This window comes from Ambystoma mexicanum, chromosome 1q, assembly GCF_040938575.1.
Source record: "Ambystoma mexicanum isolate Mex_15411 chromosome 1q, UKY_AmexF1_1, whole genome shotgun sequence".
Lineage (NCBI taxonomy): Eukaryota > Metazoa > Chordata > Amphibia > Caudata > Ambystomatidae > Ambystoma > Ambystoma mexicanum.
The window spans coordinates 1,548,332,039-1,548,356,658 of record NC_090922.1 but is presented as its reverse complement, the minus strand read 5'-3'; the positions used below and the strand labels follow the sequence as shown (position 1 = coordinate 1,548,356,658).

General features: G+C 45.4%; 1 pseudogene; it reads right to left on the bottom strand.

The window, feature by feature from the left end:
• LOC138563375 (zinc finger protein 91-like) overlaps positions 1–11,622 on the bottom strand; it is a 252,131-nt pseudogene extending 240,509 nt beyond the window's left edge.
• Positions 11,623–24,620: the final 12,998 nt, after the last annotated feature.

Sequence of the window (24,620 nt, the reverse complement as noted above, 5' to 3'; positions counted from 1 at the left end):
GTTTACCTGACATGTCCCAACCCCAGGGTCAGACAAAGTCAGAAAATTGACCAGAATCACACACACCTGATGGTGCTTTCCATTCCCCACAGTGATAAAAGGTGGAGCACGAGAGCACAATATGAGCAATGCAGACCGCACAACGAGAGAGCTATCCTAGCCCGGCAGTTCAAGAGGAGAAGAAAGGCGGCGAGAACCAAAGGGCCGACAAGGAGAGAAGCGACCTTGCTCTTTCTGATCAAGACCCGCGAAGACTCTGTAGAAGGAAACATAACACTGCAAACAATAGCCAGCGTGTGTTGCAGCAGATGTCAACTGTGCACAGAGCATGCCTACGCTGATAAGCAGGACAGAGAAAGATGCCTGCTACCGTGGTACCATCCTTGACTCCAGATATGAGGAAAGCAAAGCCGTTCATCACAGCCAATGAGTCGAGGGGAGCACCAATAAGAAACTGAACTGTGTGAACACATTGAGGAAAGTTCAAAGAACTGTAAACTGTTAAGGGAAAACAGCTGCAGCGGGGTCCGGCACCACGTGGGTGCTCACTCGAGAGACTCTGGTTGATCCCGCGTTGAATGGAACTACTGATACCAGAAGGCCCGAGGAGAGCCGCAAGGAAAAGGTCAAAGTAGTCATACAGGGATCTAGCAAAACCCCCTGTACAGTTGAACGTCTTTGACCTACCCATAATGGGACAACTAAAGGAGATGAATCCTGCATAGTGAGTACAAGAGAAAGTACTGTGTGATTGATAACATTTGGCAAAAGTGAACCCGACGGAGGGATGCTGTAACGCTCACCTGACTCCCAGGGAGGCGCTGGCCTGGTTCGCGCTGCTGTGACCTCTCCTAAGGTGATGCGCAGGGTTCGGAAGACGGACTGGACCGGGCCCCCAAAATCTGGCTTGTCTGGCTCGCAGAAGTATCCTTCTTAGGGTCTGGAAGGACGAGCTCTCCATCCTGCTTCTGGTGCAGGGGCGCATTGGTATCCAGTTACTTCACTGGATTTTCAGATTGGTGAGAACCAAACTTGCTTGGCTTTCAGGTAAGTTTTTTGATAAGAGGTTCCCCTTGTGTCCATGCATTAATGTACTAATGCTAGTGTCTTTTTCCCCATAGGGGCCGGGGTACGGAATGCCGGGGAACAGGCACCGAACCGAGATGAGAGGTGAAATCCTTGTAGAAATCAGGTAAGTCTTTAATGAGCGTTTTTTGGTAATGTCTTTTCATTCGCTCATTAAGGCTGATGTCTTTTTTTCCCCTTAGGGTCCCGGGTCCGGAAATGCCAGGATGCGGCGCGGACCCGAAATGAAGAGGGAATGAATCAACAGGTAAGTCTTAACATGGAGATTTAGCTTTCCTTATTCCCTTCTCTCTCTCACCTTTTGTTGTTGTCTTTTTTCTCCCTAGGCGCTGGGGCGTGACTGCGAATCCGGATGATCGCTGCTGAACATGGAGGCGCCCTGTAAAGGTGAGTGGAATGCGGCGCTGCAGCGATCGACGCGATGAGCTTTTAAATAAAAGTCTTCTTTTTCAGGATTGTCGGCGAGATGTCTCCGGGATGCGGATTTAGCAGGTAAGGACTTTCCCTTCTTCTGTTCTCTTCTTCTCTTCCTTTGCAGGTGATCCAGGATGCTGGCAGGCGTGGCAGAAGTCAGGATGCAGGAGCAGACATGGTGAGCGTCCAGCTGCTAGATGCAGAACAACGCGAAGCACGTGTGGTTGTTCGGGTGGGGTTTAAATAGCCTTGGAAGAAGTTCCAGGTATGTATGCTTCCTCCAATCAGGTATGTATCCTTCCCCGACCACGCCCGGATGGTAAATTAGTCCCACAGGTAAAGTAGTTCCTTTCAGGCCTCAAGGAGGCCGGGATCCTGCAGCATGGTCTGCATCAGGTTAGTGCACCCAAGCACTCCCATAATGAGCCTGGCACCTATGGCGCCAGGACTGATGTCTTTTATGAGCCTGGCGCCATAGGCGCCAGGACACTGTCCAAAGGGCCCCTATATGGGGTTGCTGGGTCTTTCCTTGGGGACTGGATGTCCGCTTTCGGGGACGCAGGGCTTGAACCGGCTCCCCGGGAGTGGGCATCATGACAGATGCTGATGGAACGCGACGAAGATTGAAGTCCCAAAGAACAGTGTGTTGACAAGTGAACCCAACAGAGGGATGTCCACAGTGAACTGTTTAAAAAGACATTAAGATTTGTGAATGCCACAAGGGAAATTGATTTGACAAAAGCCGTAGTGAACCCGACGGAGGGAGACAAACATTCAAGAAGGGTCTGAGCCCAGAATAGGGGGATCCAGGGGTGAACATCCAGCACCCCACCGACATGTGAATGCAATGTAGGAATCTTTTGAATGCAAGCTGGAGTGAACCTGACAGAGGGAGGCTCATATTCGAGAGGGGTCTAAGCTCGGAAGAGGGGGACCCAGGGGTGAAGAATCACCACCCAAGAATAATCAGAGAACTTTTGTTTATAATTTTGAGCATATCAGGCACACAGAAGCAAGAAACGTAATCACCAAAAGGTCCCGATATTCCTAGCAACTTTTGTGGAACTGAGCCCGGAAGATGAGGATCGAGGGGTGAAAGGAATCACCCAACGTTCAAGCAGAAAGGAACTTTTGTTTATTATTTTAGAATACATAAGGTCCTCGGAGGCCAGACACTTTTTCTAGAACAGAGACTTAAACCACTGGAGGTCCTGATACCCGAGAGCTGAACTGTTGTCTCATGCTGGGAAAGCTCAAGCGTGTGCTCTGCTCCGGAGTCCCGCCTTGTCCTGTGCTCAAACCGTTGGGAAGGGAGACCCATCCTGACTCATCATTTGTGAACACTTCTTTCTTTCCTGTGAATCTTATCCCACACCCTTTTGTATTTTGTTGTAAGGTCTGGCAATAGGTTTTTCTTAGTATAGGCCCTTTTATTTGACACAATAGGACTATGGCAGCCTTATTATTAGTTTATGGTCGTAGCTTGCTCTCATCTTAGATTTAGGTTTAGATTAGGCGTTTTTCCAACCCGCATATACAGTTTAATAAACACCCTTGAACTGTGATCACTTGTGTCTGTCTTCACTGTTGCCACCATGAGTTCCTCACAATACATTCAGCCCATAGAATGTCACCCATGTTGTCAACAGTGGCCCAGGCAGCGCTATATTAAGTATGTTTTGGGGAATTAGTTGCTCATGGTTTAGTCATTTTGGGCAATTGGTTATATGAAACAGTGGTTATTATGCAAGCAATAGTAGTGATTAATAGTACATTTTATTCATGTACATTTATTAGAACTTTTGTTCCGGGCTGGCCCTAACCAGAGGGGCTTGGAGAGCATTACAGGGTTCAAAGTTTGAAAATGTGTCAGATAAAGCAGCAGTTACAAACTGTTTTCAGGATACGATAGGAAGAGGAGGATAGAGAAGTAGTAGCAGTGGAGGTAGAATGGCCGGGTTATGTGTGGGGGAACAGGTATGTTTTGAGGCTCTTTCTGAAAGTGGTGATGGAGCGTGCATTGTGGATGTGAAGAGGTAGGGCGTTCTATGCTCCGGGTGCCCACTGAGTAAGTGTGTTTGTGTGTGCATGTTAGTTTTTAGAGTGGAATGCATATAAGATGCTGACTTGCTTGTCTGGTGTTTGTGTGGGTAAGATGGAGTTTTGTGGTGGATGGCTTTGAAATTATGAAGATTCCTTTGAAGGCAATTCTTCGGTGTATGCGAAGTCAGTGTGGCTGTGTGAGAGCTGGGGTGATGTGTGAATATTTCAGTAGGTGGAGGATGAGTCTGGCTGCTGCCTTTGGTATGGCTTGCAGGGGTGCAGGGATGCTGCTGGGGAGTCAGTGTGGCTGTGTGAGAGTTGGGGTGATGTGTGAATATTTCAGTAGGTGGAGGATGAGTCTGGCTGCTGCCTTTGGTATGGCTTGCAGGGGTGCAGGGATGCTGCTGGGGAGTCAGTGTGGCTATGCGAGAGCTGGGGTTATGTGTGAATATTTCAGTATGTGGAGGATGAGTCTGGCTTCTACCTTTGGTATGGCTTGCAGGGAGGCAAGGATGTTGTTGGGGAGTCCAGTGAAGAGAACATTGCCATAGGCCAGCTTGGAGAAAACCAATTCTTGCACTTGTGAGAGGTCAGAAATGTGAGACGGACACAAAGGTATAGTTTTCTCAATGTTTGCCATTTATTTAAGTACAAGGGTGTTATAAAAGCCTATCTTTCCCTATCCTAACGAGAATGTCCCTACCTCGCAAACTAAAACTGAAACACAATGTCCAAAACGTCTCTGACCCTCACATCACTATATTCAACAAAAGTGCACAAGTAATATTAGGCTGTCTTCAGTGCAACAAAACAATGCTTAACTATTAGAATGTACTCCTTGTGACCAGGGTTGGACTCCAGACCTCTGGACCAATTCAGGAATACCTTTGGAAAAGTTCAGATTCAACACAGTTCTGTTCAACATAACACAAAATGTCTTTTCCATTCATGGCATCCTTCCACTTGGTAATGTAAATGTCTGTTCACCAAACACTTGTTTTCCTCCACACAATGTCTTTCTCAGGATGAAAAGCAAATATTAGCATATCACAAATATTCTTTCAATGGAATAACATTGTCAGGATAGCAAAGCAACTACCCTTGGTGAGGCAAAAGTTTGTCAAAATGAAATAGTGGCCAATGTCTTTCAACAATACCTTTTTACCACAACCACATTTCTTCAAACCAAATGTTTCTTTCCTGGTCTACTCGCCTGCCTGGACTAACTACAAATGATCCCTTTCCTGTTTTACTCTCCGGGCAGGAAGAACAACTCCTACCACTACAGTTGGTTAGCTAGTGGCAATAGGGGTTACAGATTTCTCCAAACTGGTTTCTCAGTAAAGGAGAATTGTGCCCTTGTTGACCTTTTATCTCTTTGTTATAGTCTCTGTGCTGTTGGCAATGTGGGTTACAAATTGATACAAGTTGACATCTCATATATGGAAAGTTGCGCCCAAGTGGCATCTTTACTTGTTCAGTGTTTAATTGTATCTGCTACTGCACAATGTTGTCAGAGCGCCGCAGGGTTACTTTTTATTTCAGGCCAACTCCCTGATTTCCTTCGGCATCTCTGCTTTACTTCTGGGTGCTGCAGCAGGCTTTCCGCAGTCTGTCCATTTCACGGACAGTCCCTGCATGACTTCAGCTCTCTGCACGGCTCTACTCTGGGGCTTCACAGGCTCAGCTCAATCCCTGTGTACTCCTGCAGTCCTGCACAGATCATGGGCCTCATTACCGCCACACTACAAGTCTGTTCTTTTGTGGCAGGTGTAGATTGCATGTTTTGGTGGTTGCAGCTAAGTAGTGTGTGCTCGATGGAAAAGCAGCCCAGGGACTTGACAGGTGTGGAGAGGGATGTGTGTGTGCTGTCTGTTGCAAATTCTTTGATCGAGGGTGCGAGTTCAGGTTTGTGTCTGGAGTGGCAGATGAGGAGGTGTTTATATTTAGAAGGTTTGAGATTGAGGAATTTGGTGGCTATGCAGGTAGTGAGGGCGGAGAGACAGCTTTTGAGAGGGTGGAGTCGAGAGTGATGACATTTGTAAGTATATTTCTTTGTCTTTTGCATCTTGGTGGAAATGGCATTTGTGTTTGTGTTGTGATGTGCTTGTTGGTTTGGTGTGTAAAAGGAAGGAGGTGTGTTGTGAAGTGCTTGTTGGTGAATGTTGTGTGGTTGTGCGTCATTGGAAAGGAAGGAGATGTGTGGTGAAGTGCTTGCCTGTGAATGAGAGACCCTGTGATGTCATGTGGAATGTTGATGTGTAAATGCTGTATGAGTGTTCTACCTGAGGTCAGTTAAGCCTGGGTGATGGGACCCAGTCGTTGCCTTATATGACAGCTTAATTTAACTGACAATAAAGCCTATTTCAATAAGCTACAAGAGTGTACAGATGTACTATTATTACACTGGCAACGAGGATTACCAAGAACCCATGCGAGCTGGAGAAGAAGGTTGCTGTGGGGGGAGCAACAGAAGAAAGGAAGGAACCACTGCCCCCCCAGACATCAAGGAAGTAAGTCCCATCACCCAGGTGTGCAGAGCGCACGGCGTTTGAGAAGTGAAGAAGGTCTGAAGAAGGTCCCACCGCAGGACCAGGGCACAAGGAAAGAAGAAGGGGCAGCGCAGTGAAGTGTCCAGGGGGTTATGAGGCTAAAAGAAACAGAAACCCCAGGACTGAAGTAGGCCCCAAAAGGATAAGTTGGTGGTGCAAAGGGCCAGGAGAAGTGAAGAAAAGGCCCAAGAAGCAGTAGTTTGGTGGCAGAAACAAAGAGCAAGGGGAACTGAAGTAAAGAAACCCCCAGCATGGACGCCATGGGCATTAGCCTCTAGAGTAAAGCACGTTCCCCAAAGCTAAAAGTTTGATTAAAACAGCATCACCCATCACAGGGTGTGGGGACAGAAAAAAAGGAAATGTGAGGGTCGCAGGAGTAGAAAACCAGAGTGCCCATAAAGGAGAAATAAGCTGCCGTGCGTTGCGTTATCAAAGTTTTAACGTTGGAACTTGAAGTAGAAGGTACCGTTATGTAAGGTAGATGTGGCAAACGGTAAAGCAGCAGTGTGACGGTTGGGAGCTGGAGATCCGTCCTGCTCTGAGGCCACGCAGTGACTGGTGACGTCACACATAGTACTGCTGGTGATGGCGATTGGTCGAGCGCCATTGTGAAGACCAGAGTGAGTGACCGTGGCGCTCAGAATATGGCTGAGCAGAGCTGTGCTCCGCAGTATGGTGAACGTTGAAGATCACCGTGAGAATTGAGGAAAGGACGCGCAGATAAGTCGCGCAACGTCGGAAGCAAGCAGAATCGTCCGGGAGGAAGAGAAAGCCCTGAAGATTTGAGTTTAGATACGTATACATCGGACACCGCAGCCTTAACAGCAGGATCATCTTGTAGTGCATAAACAATTCGAAGCAAAGTGGTAAAGCAGCCGAGTCATTGAAGCGAAGTGGTAAAGCAGCCGAGTCATTGAAGCAAAGTGGTAAAGCAGCCGAGTCATTGAAGTGAAGTGGTAAAGCAGCCGAGTCATTGAAGTGAAGTGGTAAAGCAGCTGAGTCATTGAAGTGAAGTGGTAAAGCAGCTGAGTCATTGAAGTGAAGTGGTAAAGCAGCTGAGTCATTGAAGCGAAGTGGTAAAGCTGACGAGTCATTGAAGTGAAGTGGTAAAGCAGCCGAGTCATTGAAGCAAAGTGGTAAAGCAGCCGAGTCATTGAAGTGAAGTGGTAAAGCAGCCGAGTCATTGAAGTGAAGTGGTAAAGCAGCTGAGTCATTGAAGTGAAGTGGTAAAGCAGCTGAGTCATTGAAGTGAAGTGGTAAAGCAGCTGAGTCATTGAAGCGAAGTGGTAAAGCTGCCGAGTCATTGAAGTGAAGTGGTAAAGCAGCCGAGTCATTGAAGTGAAGTGGTAAAGCAGCCGAGTCATTGAAGTAAAGTGGTAAAGCAGCCGAGTCATTGAAGTGAAGTGCTCATTGGGAAGTGAAGTCGGCTCAGCACAGGAGGGCATTGTATGTGCCCAGGAAGGCGCAGAAGGGCATATCTTTTGAATAGAAGAATCATTACTGTCCATGAGCAGAATGATAATGTCGGACGTGTTGGAGTAAAGGGAAAACACATTAACATGTATCCTTTTAATGTCACGCTGTTTATGGGAAGTATATGAAATGGGTGCGAGTGTCATGCACGACAGGAATGAGTGTTGGAAAGCCATTACGGGGGTGAATAGCACAGTCTAAGGTTTTGAGCAACTTCAGGTAAAGATGGTCGGTTATAGACACGGAGATTCATTTGATAAGCTGATAGTGTATGAGAGAGCGAGTAGGGCTGTATGAGTAAGCAGTGGGAGCACTTTAGAGTGAGTGATTGAGCTAGTGTTAACAGCTTGAGGAATTTCTGGGTTAGGTTGCCTAGTGCAACGTGGACTTATAGAAGACGTGCGTACAAAGGAAGTAGGCCGCGAGAAGGCGGCATGGACTCTTAGGAATACAACATTTAGCAAGCATCTTTGCATAATAAGATACTGAAATGCTAAATGTTCATTTGGTGAAGTGAGTCGCCATTGTTACATATTGAGGAAGGTAGCGCCTCGTCTGAGTTGGGAGTGTCTGTGGTCAAGATAGAAGTGAAGTATAAGGATGTCCCGTGTGAAGTAGGGATAGCGTCCCGTGTGAAGTAGGGATAGCGTCCCGTGTGAAGTAGGGATAGCGTCCCGTGTGGAGTAGGGATAGCATCCCATAAGAGTATGGATAGTGTCCTGTGTGAAGTAGGGATAGCATCCCTGAGCATAAGGATAGGGATAGCGTCCCGTGTGAAGTAGGGATAGCGTCCCGTGTGGAGTAGGGATAGCGTCCCTGAGCATAAGGATAGGGATAGCGTCCCGTGTGAAGTAGGGATAGCGTCCCGTGTGGAGTAGGGATAGCGTCCCTGAGCGTAAGGATAGGGATAGCGTCCCTGAGCGTAAGGATAGGGATAGCGTCCCTGAGCGTAAGGATAGGGATAGCGTCCCTGAGCATAAGGATGGGGATAGCGTCCCTGAGCATAAGGATGGGGATAGCGTCCCTGAGCATAAGGATGGGGATAGCGTCCCTGAGCATAAGGATGGGGATAGCGTCCCTGTGCATAAGGATAGGGATAGCGTCCCGGTTTAGAAGTTTGAAGTTGGAAAGGGGATTCTGTCCAGTAGTAGGGATAGCATTTTCCGCCGGTTTAGGGATAGCGTCCTTGAAGTTTTGTTTTAGAGTTGCATCGCTCTAAAAAATACAGACGTGTGGTGGTTGTAAAAGGACGGGGATGTGTTGTGAAGTGTGTGAAAGGAAGGAGGTGTGTTGTGAAGTGTGTGAAAGGAAGGAGGTGTGTTGTGAAGTGCTTGTTGGTGAATGTTGTGTGGTTGTGCGTCATTGGAAAGGAAGGAGATGTGTGGTGAAGTGCGTGAAAGGAAGGAGGTGTGTTGTGAAGTGCGTGAAAGGAAGGAGGTGTGTTGTGAAGTGTGTGAAAGGACGGAGGTGTGTTGTGAAGTGCTTGCTTGTGAATGAGAGACCCTGTGATGTCATGTTGGAATGTTGATGTGTGAATGCTGTGTGAGTGTTCTACCTGATGTCAGTTAAGCCTGGGTGATGGGACCCAGTGGTTGCATTATATGACAGCTTAATGTAACTGACAATAAAGCCTATGTCAATAAGCTACAACAGTGTACAGATGTACCATTATTACAGTTTGCTAAGGTTTTATCCAAGGAATTCAACAGGAATGGAGACAGAAGAGAGCTGCAGGACCACATACACGACTAGAGTGGAGTTGGACCGAAAAGTGGGCATGGAGACCACGGTAAGGTAGCTGAACCGAGCTCTGGGGCTCAGGGCCTCCCGAGAGGGTTCTTGAACGTCCCTTAATTTCAGTGTTTGTCCTCCCAGGGTAGGGGAGCTACACCGAGCTCTGAGGCTAATGTCCTACTGGGAGGGTTCTTGAGTGTCCCTTAATTTCAGTGGTTATCCTCCCATGTTAGGGTAGCTGCACCGAGCTCTGGAGATTATGGCCTCTTCAGAGGGTCCTTGAGCGTACCTTTATTTTAATGCTTGTCCTCCCAGGGTTGGGTAACTACTTTGAGCTCTGGGGCTCATGGCCGCCTGCATGCAGAGTGTACATCTGAATGGTGAAGAGGCAGAAAGCTCAACTGTATATGTCTTGCCTAAGGAGTGGTCCGATTCGGCCCACTGCCAGATCTCCGATTCTGGATCCTTTTCTGCAGGAGTTGGATTACGAGGTTTGATCCCAGGAACCACTAACACCCAAATATAAACAAGAGACTACGAGAAAAGGAAATTCTGAGGAACCTCTGTCTCCCATCTTATATCCAAAATATGGAACTCTATCTCGGAAGTAAGAACGACGGGAGTCCACCGAACTTTCAGAAAACTATTGACAAACCTGGCTTTTCACCTCACCAAGATCGGTATAGACCAACTTTACAACAACCACAGTCACGAATGGCATGAATGCCCAACCCACACAATTACTGCTGCTACCAACCATACACTGGAGACAAAATGAAAAACAATAACATCACTACAAATAACCAGAAATCACCCAATACCCACTATCATCTCTTCTCTCTCCCACACAACCCACACTTCCCATCAACATACACAATCCGCACATCGCTCTCTAACCGAGCTACAAACCCAATAACCTCTGACAATAACCCAAGCACTGGACACCGTCCAAGCACCAAAACACACACACCGCACATCACTCTCTAGCCAAGCTACAAACCCAATAACCTCGGACAACAACCCAAGCACTGGACAGCACCCAAGCACAAAACACACATCACTCTGTAGCTGAGCTACAAACCCAATAACCTCCGACAATAACCCAAGCACTGGACAGCACCCAAGCACAAAACACACATCACTCTGTAGCTGAGCTACAAACCCAATTACCTCGGACAATAACCCAAGCACTGGACAGCACCCAAGCACAAAACACACATCACTGTGTAGCTGAGCTACAAACCCAATAACCTCCGACAATAACCCAAGCACTGGACACCATCCAAGCACCAAAACACACACACACAGCACATCACTCTCTAGCCAGGCTACAAACCCAATAACCTCCGACAACAACCCAGGCACTGGACACCATCCAAGCACCAAAACACACACACACAGCACATCGCTCTCTAGCCAAGCTACAAACCCAATAACCTCCGACAATAACCTAAGCACTGGACACTGCCCTTACTGACAAAACAAGACCAGTGCACAGAACACACCCAGAAACCTCACACGCACAGACACCAGTTGCTCCTGGTGCTACACTCAGCAACAGATGTGCACAGCATCCATCCTAGCCCTCTCTGCTCTCAATAACCCACACATCCCACTTTACCTCACAGAGCCATGAAAGCGCCTGGAGACCATGAACATGGCACCACAGCAGCCTCAGCGTGAAGGTGTGCACATACACACACACACACGCACACATGCACAAGAGCCTGGTCTTCACAGCAAAGCAGGCTGAGTGGGGGCTTCCCTGCACACACCAGGAAAGAAGTGGTGCCTTGACCCCCAGCAGTGCCACCGTGACGGTCTTTCTGCAGAGAGAGCAGCACACACAGTGCGAGTGTGAAGGTGTCCCTTCACACCCACAGCTGGAGTGGCCCTGCAGAGTGGCCCTTCGGACCCACAGCTGGAGGGGCCCTTCACACCCACAGCTGGAGTGGCCCTGCAGAGTGGCCCTTCGGACCCACAGCTGGAGGGGCCCTTCAGATCCACAGCTGGAGGGGCCCTTCGGACCCACAGCTGGAGGGGCCCTTCGGACCCACTGCTGGAGTGGCCCTTCACATCCACACCATCCTGCGAATTAAAGGAGCGCCTTGAAGCACACCAGCACACATTCTCTCTCTGGGGCACTTCTACATGTAACTGCAGTGGATGTATAAAGATAACCCGTGGGGTCTCACCGTGGGGTCCGGCAGAGCAGGGTCTGTGCAGACAGGGAACCCCCAAATAGTTCACAAACTCGGAGAGGGAATGAGACCGAACCTCCCATCCCCCACATCCGGCCAGAGAGAGAAGGAAAACCCGGCCTGGATCACGGCCATCGGGGCTCGCACTGCCACATGCCATAAATATCATTATCAGCGAGAAGAGGGTCGCCCCCTCTGCGCCCCAGCCTCTAATGCCGACAGCCTCCTTCGCGGGAACCCCTGCAGGGGGAGTTAAATCCCATCCGGGTTATGAGGCATTAACGAGTCATTAATGACCGGAGCGAGTGTACAGCTTCCCTGGGCAGTGCAGGCAGCTGCGGGGGTCCATGTGCAGCAGCTGTTGACGCTCCCGCGATTGAATGCAGCCCACCCTCCACACCATGCAGTGTGTGGCTGGGGGTGGAATCCAGGCCTGGTTTTCGTTCCTGCTCTGGCAGTCGTCCTGTCCCCCCTATTCATCCGTGACTGTAAAACGGGGACCCCATGGCGAGCAGTGCTGGGGCCAGGACAGGTGAGATTATTTATTGCCCCCCTGTGTTATAGTGGGGGCCCGCGCCGTCTTACAGATTCTACATGTGTGTGTGTTCTGCGGGCTCATGGAAAGAGAAGGGGTAGGAGCCGAATGTGACATGTGGCACATGCCACAGCGTGCCACAGCATGCCACCAATCTCTGGACTGGCTGATGGAAAATGTGCAGTTTTAAGGAGTTCAAACATATTGTACAAGTGAAAAATACCCTCTCAATCATTGTGGGATTGTTTTATATTGAAACACTTTCAGCAAATGCATAGTTTAAGTACTTATCATAACACAGCATGTCACCAATCTCGGTACTAGCTGATGTCAAATTTGCTGTTTAAATGACTTTTAAGAAATTAAACAAGTGAGTTAAAAGCCTCACAATCCTTTTACGATGTTAATAAATCAAATAATTAAAAAAAATGTGGATTCTGACAGCTGCCTAGAGAACTTTCAACTTCATGCACTGTAGTCTGCAGTTCTACAGTTCTACAGTTGCACCAACACTTTCTATTGGAAATTTCTGGTGCTAGTTCTTATGACCTATTCAAACAGCAAGGTCCCACAGTCCCTTTTTAGTGTCAATTCTAACGTGGCATGCCACCTAGATATGTCTTTTATCTCCTTCAAATCAGTGTTTTCATTGCTTCAAAATTACTTCAGGCATCTCACCTCTTAGTCTCTTGTCTTATGTTTCATACCTTTCAGCAATTGAATGTTTGGAAGCACTTGGAACTCCAGCATGCCACAGCATGTCACCCCTCTCGGGACTAGCTGATGTCAAATTGACTGTTTAAATGACTTTTAAGACATTAAACAAGTGAGTAAAAAGCCTCACAATCATTGGGAGATGTTACAAATGAAATTAAAAAAAAAAATGAACTTTGACAGCATCCTAGAGCTTTCTACCTCGTGCACTGTAGTCTGAAGCTCTACCATTGCACAAATGCTTTAGATGGGAAATTTCTGGTGCTAGTTCTTATGACCTATTTAAACACCAGGGCCTGAAAGTTCCTTTTCAGTGTTAATTTTAAAGTGGCATGCCACCTAAATATTTCTTTATATCTGCTTCAAATCAGTTTTTTCATTGCTTCAAAATTACTTCAGGCATCTTACCTCTTAGCCTCTTGTGTTATATTTCATAACTTTCAGCCACTTGGAACTCCAGCATGCCACAGCATGTCATCAATCTCTGGACTAGCTGATGCAAACTGTACTGTTTAAATGACTTCAAAGACATTAAACAAGTGAAGAAATAGTCTCAAGACCATTGAGAGATGTTATAAATTAAATTTAATAATAAAAAGCCTGTACGTCACCTTGCGGCTGCCAGCTGTCTGTCTCCTGTGCATTACACAATATGGCCTGGGTATAGGTAGAATCCTCTGACAGCGAGTAAAGCAGAGAAGGGCCTTCAAACATTCTGCAGGACCCCTCTCTGGGACAGCTGATGGACAAAGCAGCATGGGCAGGCATAGGGCCGCTATCCCATAAGCTGGACTGTCTCCTGGGCTGGGTTGCCTTCTCGCAAGGGCCGACAGCTGTGAGGCCCAAAGCCTGCAAGAGACAATGGCAGGAGGAACATAAGGCCAGTGGCGAACCACTGTCCGAATCACGCAAAGGACACACAAAAGAGAGGCATGCTAAGGGAAAGGCGTGATGGAAGGGACAAGGTGACATACCCCTTAGCCCACAGGAAGACCAAGAGGGCACTGAATGGGATTCCAGCAGCACTGAGAGTTCTCACCTTTCTGTGAGCTTGGCCACTCCTCAGGAAGGAGAACCGTGCAAAAGGCACAATAAGAGCGTTTACAAATGCAGAGATAGTTCCCTGGTCGACCCCTTTCATCCAGACCTGCTACTCCACCCGAGATCCTCGGAAGGGAAGCTCTCAGTTAAGGCCAATGGGTACTTGAGCAAGTGACTGCGCACGCCTTTAAATAAGGAGGTGAGAGGCTAATTGAAGGCACAATATTCCAGACCTTCTCTGCCGGATAAAGTAGCGGACACTCTGGAGGTGGACTCATTCATGGTGAAGCACACCAAGGACCTGAAAAGGGCATTGACCGCTCATGGATAGCATGCCAGGACACACTCCCCGATTCCATAGGTCCATTGGCCAAGATCATTAAAATGGTGGAAGAGAGACCAAAGAGGCCCTGCCTATGGATGTGCATATTCTGGCTAATTGGGCACAAAGAGCAGTTTGTTTAATAAGTAATACCAACTGTACAATAGCAGCGGAGTGCAGACGATCGATTGTAGTAAAGATCGACCTGAAACTCAGGGAGTTGGCATCCTCTGAGGCCACTGCAGCAGCTAAAGGGCTTTTGTTTAGAGAAGCATTTGTCAAAGACATGGCCAGATTTGTTAACACCTTTGCTGCTCTGGACAAAGGTCAGACATTGTTAAAAAAGAGTGTTTGTGCCCTGTGTATCTGCCAGGACGGCAGAAGCAGAGGCGTCTCCGCTAGCCACTGAGGAGGCCAGAGGCCCTATAGAGGAAACAATTAGTGACAACAGGAAGACAGAAGGCTGAATCCTTCCTTCCCCTCCCGTGGAAGAGGCAGGGGTCGGGGTTGGCACTGCAGCAGCATGTGAGAGTACAGTCGTATGCACACAGCACAGCAGCAAGCAATGATATGATATGATATGGCATTTGTGACGCGCCTATACACAAGTGTTTCAAGGCGCAATTCCCGCGATAGTTGGTAGGCTAGCGATGCACCTAAGCGCTTGGGAGGAGCTTACCGTGGACTCTTGGGTCGCAGAGACTGTGCAGGGGTGTTGTCTGTAATTTTTAAAGAGCACAAACTAAACTGCAGCACCCTTTCGCAATTTCAGAGTGTTAGGCAGAATCACATGCAGTACCCTTTGGGAACACTACATGCAATTAAGACTACAAGTGTCAGTACCATTTCACCTTTGGTACAAGCCTGTACTACACAGTTATGTGGTAGCATTGGCTGAGCAGCCAGACTTATCTCAAGAGTTGAAGTGAGCAGTAGAACAAGTTACACAAAGGGACCAACAAATACAGTGGTTCAACTCAGGGTTTCTTGGTAAAAGAATACACATTTATTTACACAGTCAATTAGAAAACATTACACTAGCAAAAGCAGCTTAATATCATACACTAATACACCACAATACACAACCAATAAGTTACTGAACAAGTTCAGCTCCCCTGAAGTGGGAGCAAAATGGCACTTCAGTTACTTTAAAAAGGGGTAAAAAGACAAGGTTATAAGAAATACAGCCCAAATACATTCATAGGTAGGGCAAAGGGTTTCAGTTAACTACAACCAGCAATTAAATTCGATAGGCCTGGGTCAAAGTCAATGGTTCAGAGTCTTTGTATAGGATAGCACAGTTCTGGTGGATAACAGTTAAGTCTTTGCCACGGTTTTTAGAAGAATTCGGCCAGGTGAAAAGTTAGACACATTTTTAGGGAAGGACCAGCCTTCAAAGAGGGGAAAGTTTCACAAACTTTCTCTGTGGTCGAAAAGATTTCCGGACCGGGTTTGCACAGTACCTTTAAAGTGAAGAAGAGCTGTAGCTGAGGCAGTTGTTCCTGGCAGTTCGAGCAGACCTCGCTGTTCCCGTGCTTCAGTCGTGGGGACAAGAAGGAGGACGTCGGGAGGTTCCTGCACTGCCCAGAGACGAGGCCACTAGCTTGGCTAAACGTCGGTTTAAGGTATGAGTGCCTTAAAGAACACAAACTGGTATCCTTCCCACTGGCTATCCGGTTTTCCACAGCACTCTGTAGAAAATTCGACCAGGAGGGGACGGTTTCCAGGCGGCTTGTGAGTTGGTTGGTTCCACCAAATTCGAGTGAAGAAGTTAACCTTGAAGGGCTTCTCTGTCAATGGAGTTTCGGGCAATTCGGACCTGCAGCAGGGCTTCACCGGTCGTCCAGGAGTTGCAGCAGTTCTCTTCCTTCAGCTCGTCTTCGGTTCTTTCGTTCCAGTGGTCGACTCTGCTTTCCAAGTCCCAGAGACCTGCTTTTAAACAGTTTTCCCCCATTCATTCCAGCCTGGCTGTCACTCACACAACAGGGTGGCTGTCGTTGCCAGACAGCCAGCCAGCCAATCACGCCAGAGTGCATTCAGGTCTCCTAGGAGACTAAGCACACGGAGTTTCGGGCACCTCCCTCACATCCTGTCCACCCCAGACACTGAGGCGCAAGAGGAGGGCTTCAGCACTGAAACCCGCCAAAGGACAATGAACAAAGGGACCAAACCTGGTTAAACACAAGAAGGACCTTTCCTAAAAGAAACGACAAAAAAAGTCGACCGGAGTCTGTTTTTACAGATACTTCTTGGGCGCCATCTTGAAAAACATGACTGACCCGATTTTTTGCTACCATTGTTCGCGGTCTGGTAAAATCATGGTAGTTTGATCTAAACCACTGCCACCAGCCATGGTAGGAAAGGGTAACATTTCACTGTTACATGAGTGTTTTGACTCAGGGGATGCTAGGCAACCCCTCCAGTACTCTATAGGAAGATAGTGTGTGCTGGATCAGTAAATATAAAGAGACTAGTAAAGTCAATTTAACTTTACATGCTCTGGAGACAATAGTCAGTCCCAGAGAAAGTGTTTAAACCTTGGGGAGTCTGAAATACACCCCTTTGCCACTACACTGAAGGGGTTGTGTGACACAAAGAAAAAGATGATGCCTATGGAGTTGTTTTAAAACACCATAACCAAAGAACACAAAAGTAAAACACACATCAAAATACATGGAAGAGTGGGAAAAAAAGGCTCACACTCTTCCCAGGTAGAAAAATCAAATCCTAGAAATCCAGCAAAGTTGCTGGGGGTCTCAAAAGGTAAGGGAAATTAGCACATTTTGAGAATTCTCCCTAAACACAGAGGAGGAACAAAGCCTCATGGACAAGGAAGTAGGTGAGTTTCTAAAGAAAATGGCGATAAGGCCAGCGGAGCCGGTGGCGCAACGCTTCCTAAGCAATGTCTTACTGGTGAAACAGAAGCAAAAGGTCAGGCCGGTGATAATCTCACACAATTTAACGCCTTTCTCGTGTACCGACACTGCAAGATAGAGGAAATCCATCTCTTCAGGGACATTTTGCAGAAAGGGCACTGGCTAACCTGCATAGATTTGAGGGATGTCTATCTAGCAGTACCCATTCCTGAGATGCACCAGCAATTTTTAGAATTCCTCTGGTGATGGCAAAGGTGAGAGTTTATGTGTCTCCCTTTTCGGACTAACTTAAGCACATTGGTGCTTCACAAAGCTACTCAGGAGTCAGACTGATTTTATACATCGAGGATATTTGTCTCATGGCGCAGGATCCTATGCGGCTACCAGAGCAAATGGTCCCAATGACGAGTCTCCTAGAGAAACTGGGGTTTCTCATCAATTGGGAGAAATCCGAGACCAGGCCACAGCAGAGAATGGAGTTCCTGCGGTTTATCACAGACTCAAAGCTGGGGCACTGTCTCTGTCCCTGTAGAAAATGAACGACCCTTTGAAACATCACAGTATTGACTTTCCATTAAAGACTAAACTTTGCTTGACAGTCTTATGTTTGCTCAATCACCTCTTCTGTTTAAAAGTTATTTTAACTAACTGATCAATTTCCCATCAATCATATGTCATAACAAGTTGCATTTGTCAGTAATTTTACAGTCACTTATCTAAGAAGGAATCTGCTGAACCTCCAAGGGAACCTGACAGCAGGTGCGGACACTAAACAGGCAGACAACACACGGCGGATCCCTGCTGGAGTTGGAGGCGGTTCATTACAGGTTTTGTTCTTCGCTATACCCTGTTCGAGATGGAGTCATTCATTAGGAAGCTACAGCGAGACAGTGAAAGAAAGAGGAATTGGGCATGAGGAATTGTGAGGTGATAGGACCATAACTCTGTGATTCATGGACTAGGACAAGTGTCATGTCTGAGGGCAATAGAGTTTCAAACTGCAAAGACTACATTGACACATAAAATGTGTTTTTCTTTGATTTTTGTTTAATGTTTTTTTTCTTTTTAAGATTGCTGCTTGAGTTTTAATAAAGAAGAGTATGCATAATACGAGCCTCTGTGTCTTTAATAGAATCATGACTTTCCTGAAAGAAAGTATTGACAATCTGGACTCTACCACAGTACCAACTGCCTCAATGGAGTTTACCATCAGACAGCATTTCGGGCTAGTCCCTTTTTTTCTGGCAATGTATTCCATATCGTGTCATGGAGTGCCCCCTACATTATTATATTTTTATTTTTTATTTGTATTGGATAATAAAATCATCCTTTCAAATTTTTACATCATCGTAATTTCATTACTATACACATTTATGACATCATACAAGTCAAAATTCATACTATTCAAAACATAATTCATACTATTCATAATTCATACAAGTATAAGTCATAATTCATACTTCATGCAAGGAAAACACCAAATAAAATTTCAACAGCACAAAGCAATCCCCATTCTAAAATCAAGGATCAATCAAAATGATATTATATCCGGAAAAATGGTCAATAAAAAATGAATGATTGCAATACGAACCGTTAGCTTTCCATTATTAAATAAAAGGTGCCACACTGCCTCTGGTTCCATGTTACTACATGAACTTACAAATTATTTACTAAGTGTCTACTCCTCAGCTCTAGGTTAGGGCACTTAGTTAAAACATGTTCTAAATTTTCCTTGCTGAATTTGTTACTACAGAAGCGACAATATTCCAAATCTCTGGAAATCATCCTTCTTCTCACCAGGATTTCACGTTTTGGCCACAGATTCAGCGTGAACCTTTGGTATAGGTTACGCATTTGAGGGTTAGGGAATTTGGAGAGATAGTCTGCCATACTTCGAAAATGCTTATGTACAAATGGATTGGACTTAAAGTCAATATATCGAAAACATAAATTCCGATTTACAATCCAATCATTTTGATATATTTTGGCTTTTGCTCGATCAGGATTCTCAAGCAATGAATCCAATGTTATTGATGCATCAGCCAACGCGTGCAATACATATTCACACCATTCTTTGGTAAAAACCTGATCACGAGCAAGCAGATGTTTTGCCATAATTCCCAAAAGATTCGAGGTTTTTAGACCTAAAATGCTTTTTCTCAGTGTGGCAGCCATTTTCCACTTCACTTGTACTTCGAGGGATAATAAGCCCAATTCATGCCTAATCAATGGCAGCGGGACGGATTTTGGTAACATCAGTAGCTCTTTCCAAAACCGGGATTCACATTTTTGCCAGCTTATGCTTGCCACAATTAGACACTCAGTTCCATATAACGTAGGGATTATCTTTTGTTGGTAAAAAGTCATTATATGACTTATAGTAAATTTCCCAAATTTCCCTTTTAACATTTTCGCTTGTTGCATTAGCGTCTGAAGTTTATTATATCTCTCAAGTTCATTAATTTTATTTGACACTGGGACTGCAAAAATTAGACCCAAGTATCGATACTGCTCTACCTTAGAAAGACTTCTGTTTTGTAGCTGCCACTTGCAATTTTTGACTTTAGTCTTAGGATGTGGACGACAAACCATAATCTGTGTTTTAGGTAAATTAATGATTAGATTGTTTTTCATCACAAAGTCATTCAACTTATCAAGCAACCGCTGTAACCCTGCTGGAGTTTGGGATAAGAGAATAAGATCATCCGCATACAATACGGGCGAGATTTTTTCTGTCCCTAATTTTGGTTGGTCACATTTCAGAGATCTTATCTCCGTGCCTAATTCTAACAAGAAAAAGTTAAAGACTGATGAGGCCAATATACAACCTTGTTTTACCCCTCGGAATGTTTTCAATTTGTCAGACAGTTTTCCATCCAAGGTTAATCTTACTTGTACTGTGGTGTTATTGTGAAAGCGCATAATCAGCAACCGTAAAGACTGAGGGGAATTGTGTTGTACTAGTTTTTGATACAAGATGTTCCTATCAATCGAATCAAAAGCAGATTGAAAGTCTATGTACGCTATATACAGCACTTGGTTCTTTTTAGCATATTTATTTTTTAGCATATTTAGTGCCATAAGATTTGGGATTGTACCCGACCCAGCTACAAAGCCCGTTTGAAAGGGGTCATGTAGCTCATTCTTCAATGTCCATTCTCTGAAGTCTCTCAACACCAATCTAGTAAAAATCTTGCCAGGCGCATCAAGTAACGCAATGGGTCTATAACTTGACGGGCTCGAGCGGTCACCTTTTTTATATATAGGGACCAACAAAGTATGCGTCCAGGAGGCAGGCAAGGATTGATTCATATTGATTAACTTGAATATTTCAAAGAGTATCCTGGCCCATAGCTCAGGATGCTTTTTGAAGGTCCTATTTGATAACCCATCAGGTCCACAGGCACCTGAGTTACTGATTTTATTTATGACGAATTTAATATCTTCCAGATCATACTTTTGCAAAAAAGGACCCAGATCCTGCGGAATAGACATTATCGAGTTGGAAGGGGCTGCATAATACTCCAATATATGGGCACACCACACCTGCTCGGTAACATTATTTGCTTGCATGATGTTTTGTGAGTAATGCGTTGACTTACTCAATAAGGCCCAGATTTGTGCTAGGTTTTTCGACTGTATTTTCGCCAGCATATTTTCACCATCCTGCTGCAGTCTAAGTCCTCTAGTAGCTCTGAGCCAATTTGTATATGTTGTTTTAATATGGGTCAACGCAAGTCCTCTTTCCTTCAAGGTCAAACAATTAACTGCCCTTATTTGACGCCGATACTCAGCCTTCCTTGCTCTGGTGGCAGCATCATACACATGTATCTGGGGACGATCTAGGTGATCCCTACACCCTCCTTTGCCTCTTCCGTCGGCTTGAAGGTATTGTAACATGTCAGCATAACACGACTGCAAATTATTCCCTCCTGTACACATTTGACTTTCAAGTTGATCTTTGAGCCATTTTAACGATCTTTCCGACCATCATAGCCTATTACCATTATTATTTACAACAAGATTTACTCTCATTAGATTTTTTTTGTCCGGTCGTTGGTTCGCCACTGACTGTCCATTGCATCACAAGTTGGTTGTGATCACTCTGTGTATTTTCCACAATGCAAAACTTATTGATCCCCTCAAACATATTCATATTCACATAAATAAAGTCAATTATGGAAACACTACCACCACGATGCCAAGTTGGATGAGGGGGTATATCGGAAGGAAAAGCACCATTCAACAGTATCAAATTATTTGATGAGACAATTCAGCCCATTTATTCAGTCTTGGATTATATTTTAAGGGCTGGTCATTGGTGCAATCCAAATTAAAATCTCCAGCAATTATAATTCGTGAAATTGATGAGTCCATTGCAATAAGACTACATAGGTCTCCAAATGATTTGATAAAGGACCCGTCCGATATTCCCACTGGATTCCAGTAGACATTTATCAGGCCATACGATTCATTGTTGACTTTTACTTTAACCAGTTGGAGAAATTCATTCGGCGTTTCCCATGCCTACGCGCAGATCCTCCCTTTAGATTTAATGGCTATGAGTAGGCCAGACGTCGGTCTTCCGTGCAAAGCCTGTGATGCAGGATTTAAAAAAAGATCAAAGCCATCCCACACAGGTACCGACATTGGCCATGTTTCCTGTAACATAATTATGCCGAATTGCACTAGATCATTGTTGTCATTATTTAACAGATGGACAAAGCCCCTTGTATTCCAACTAATTAATGCCAGATTTTTATTTGCGGCTGATCGTACTAGTTAGGCTCGATCTTTTCTTTGATTACAATTACAATTACACACTTCACCCTGTTTAGTATTTCTTTTCCGTGAGGCAAGGTTAGAACCATTGAGATTGTAATTCAGCAGTACCTCATTTTTGATTTCGACATTTGCAGTTGTTTCAGTGAATACTGTAAATCCCAACAATGTCAAATCAGTTTTAGCAAGCCAGATTGTATTTTGCACCAACCTCGAATTCATCCATATTCTTACACATTGGCGATTCCCTTTGTCCAGGAATTCCTCAGCTCCAAGTCTGTGGAACAAATGTCCTCAAGACTTGGTATATCCGAGAATATGGCTAAAATAGCTCTTCTATTTAGTTCATATTGCACTGCCGGAGAGGCGTTACAAGACAGCATCAATGAATAATTTGCCAGCGATTTTCTCTTAATGGTTGCGGGTTTAGTCGCCGACCCAACTTTTGTAAACGCTGCCATTGAGGGCATGGAACTTCTTTGTCTGCCACCGGTACTCAAAGCATTTTGTATAATGTTTAAAAATTCTGGTGTAACCTGTGAGATCAAGGAATTCTGAGGTATTACAGGACTTATGTACTCTTTGGCCTTTTGGCAGATTTCTGGATTTACCATATGGTTCTCTCCCAGTCCCAAAGGCGAATTATTTAACTCTATTGTTGTAGGTATGTTTATGGGTGGGACAAAATTTGTTTCCACCCTTTGTTCTTTAAAACTAACACTTTTAATCTTTTTACATGAGGGCATAGGCTCCGGCTTAACCATGTTAACCACCAAATTGCTACTCATGTAGGCATCTACCGCCTTTCCTATCTCCTGGCGATGGAAATCTCTTATATTGAGGCCCGGCACAGTGGTTCTCACTTCCCCAGAATTAGAGGATTTCTCAACTGGAGCTTTATCCCTCTTGGACCCAGTCCGGAGATTCTGATCTGTTACCTCATCAACCAGAGCATCAAGGGGGGCATGTGCTAGTACTGGTTGCAATTAACCACTTCCCGTTCGATCAACCTTTGAGTAAGTACGCATGTGATATTTTTTTGCAATAGCTTGAGCAGTTGTGATTGTATTGTTAGTTGGAATGCTTAACTTTTTGATAAATGTTCGTATTTTAGCCCCCTTCTTATTTGCTGGCATTGGTTTATTCTTTGGTAGCTTTTTACTCATATGGTTACTCTGCTTTGTACCACTTTTTGCCTGTTTGGTGAAGACTGTATAGGCAACTTTGTCTTCCTTCATCACAGTGTCACTAGCGAATCGCCTCCCTACAACTTCATTCTCTGTACACTTACCCTCCTGCGTAGCTATTTTGTCAGGCACATTACATTCCAACACCTCACCTATAATACAATCCATTTGTGGGATAAGTTTGTACCCCGCCCCAACACCCATGTTCCCTGCTATTGAACATGTAGTTAGATCAGGGCGCGTTATACTTGGATTATCACTTTTCAATTTCAATTTGTGCATAGCTTTCTTTTGCCATAAAAGCAAATGCTCAATTTGAAGGGCTTGCTTACGGACCTGTTCAGCCAAGGTATCATATAATTTAAACAGCACAGCCAATGAAAATTGAGTAGCTTTTAGCACAATTTCCATGAGTACAACACTATTTGGGACCTGGTTGCCTATTTCTATTTTCTGCAATGGTTCCACATCATTGGGTACTGTTGGTTCCTGCCCTACCTCCCCACAGCTTGGTGCCTCCTCATCTACACACACATATGGAGTAACACATTTCCTCGGAGTTGGAGCACAATATGACACATTTACACTCGAATAACCAGAACCAATAGTAGAAAACATATCAGGTGTTTTCGATAAATTATCTGTGAGCAATTGTGCAGAAAACCCAGAATTAAGCAAGTTCTAATCAATTATGGCATCATCTTTTTCACCACCATCCACTACCACTTTAGAGGCATTATCAACGGCTGTACATTGCACCGAATTCAGCAAACTAGTGTCCGTTATTGAAATATTCAGATTTGCCATTATGGTCCTCGGGACTGTGCCCAATGTGATGTTTTTTTTACTTACATTTGTTTCCTGCTGTTGTGGTTTACCATGATTACCATTTCTCCTAGACAAGGCATCAATCACATTTACATTGGAGTCATTAATAGTAATTGGCTGAGTACCTACACCCGCCCCCCCCCGGCCAAGGGCGGTTGGATCCTTGGCGGTAATGGATCTTTGCAGAATTTTCTAATATCCGTCCCATGACTTAAGACGGTTTTCACCTTATTTGCCTTTTGCAAAACCTTTGGCGTGGATGTATTACTTAAATGACAGTTTATGACATTATTACTCGTCTGACTCGCCACACACGGTGCGCTAAGCGGACATATGCCCTTTGGCATGCCTGCCGTCAAAGACATGACCATGAAACCACATGCACCCTCACCCGCGCAAGTCAAGAAAAATTAAAGGATGGACGAAATACACCTCTCCCACCTCTCCGCTCCACTCTGCTCCGAGGCAAAGAGGGAACGATGGGCCTGACGGAACTTGCTCGGAGCGTTCCAATCTATTACAGAGATCCCAAATCAATAATCACATAGGCTTGGGGATAGGCACCTCGCACCGAGAACTGCAAACAGCCAACAGTACTTAGCTTGTACTTTGTGGTGCGCGGCGCGGGTGCGCCAAGGTGCCGGTATTTATTGGAGGAGGCGGATCGTTGCACAAAACCAAGGGCGGGGCCAACCTCCCAAACACACACCCTAGGAAATAAATAAATAAATAAATAAATAAATAAATAAGGGTTTTAGATATATGACTTCAAAAAAATAAGAAAATTAATTCTCAGTTTTAACCCATCCTAAGGCTATACAGATTTCAATGG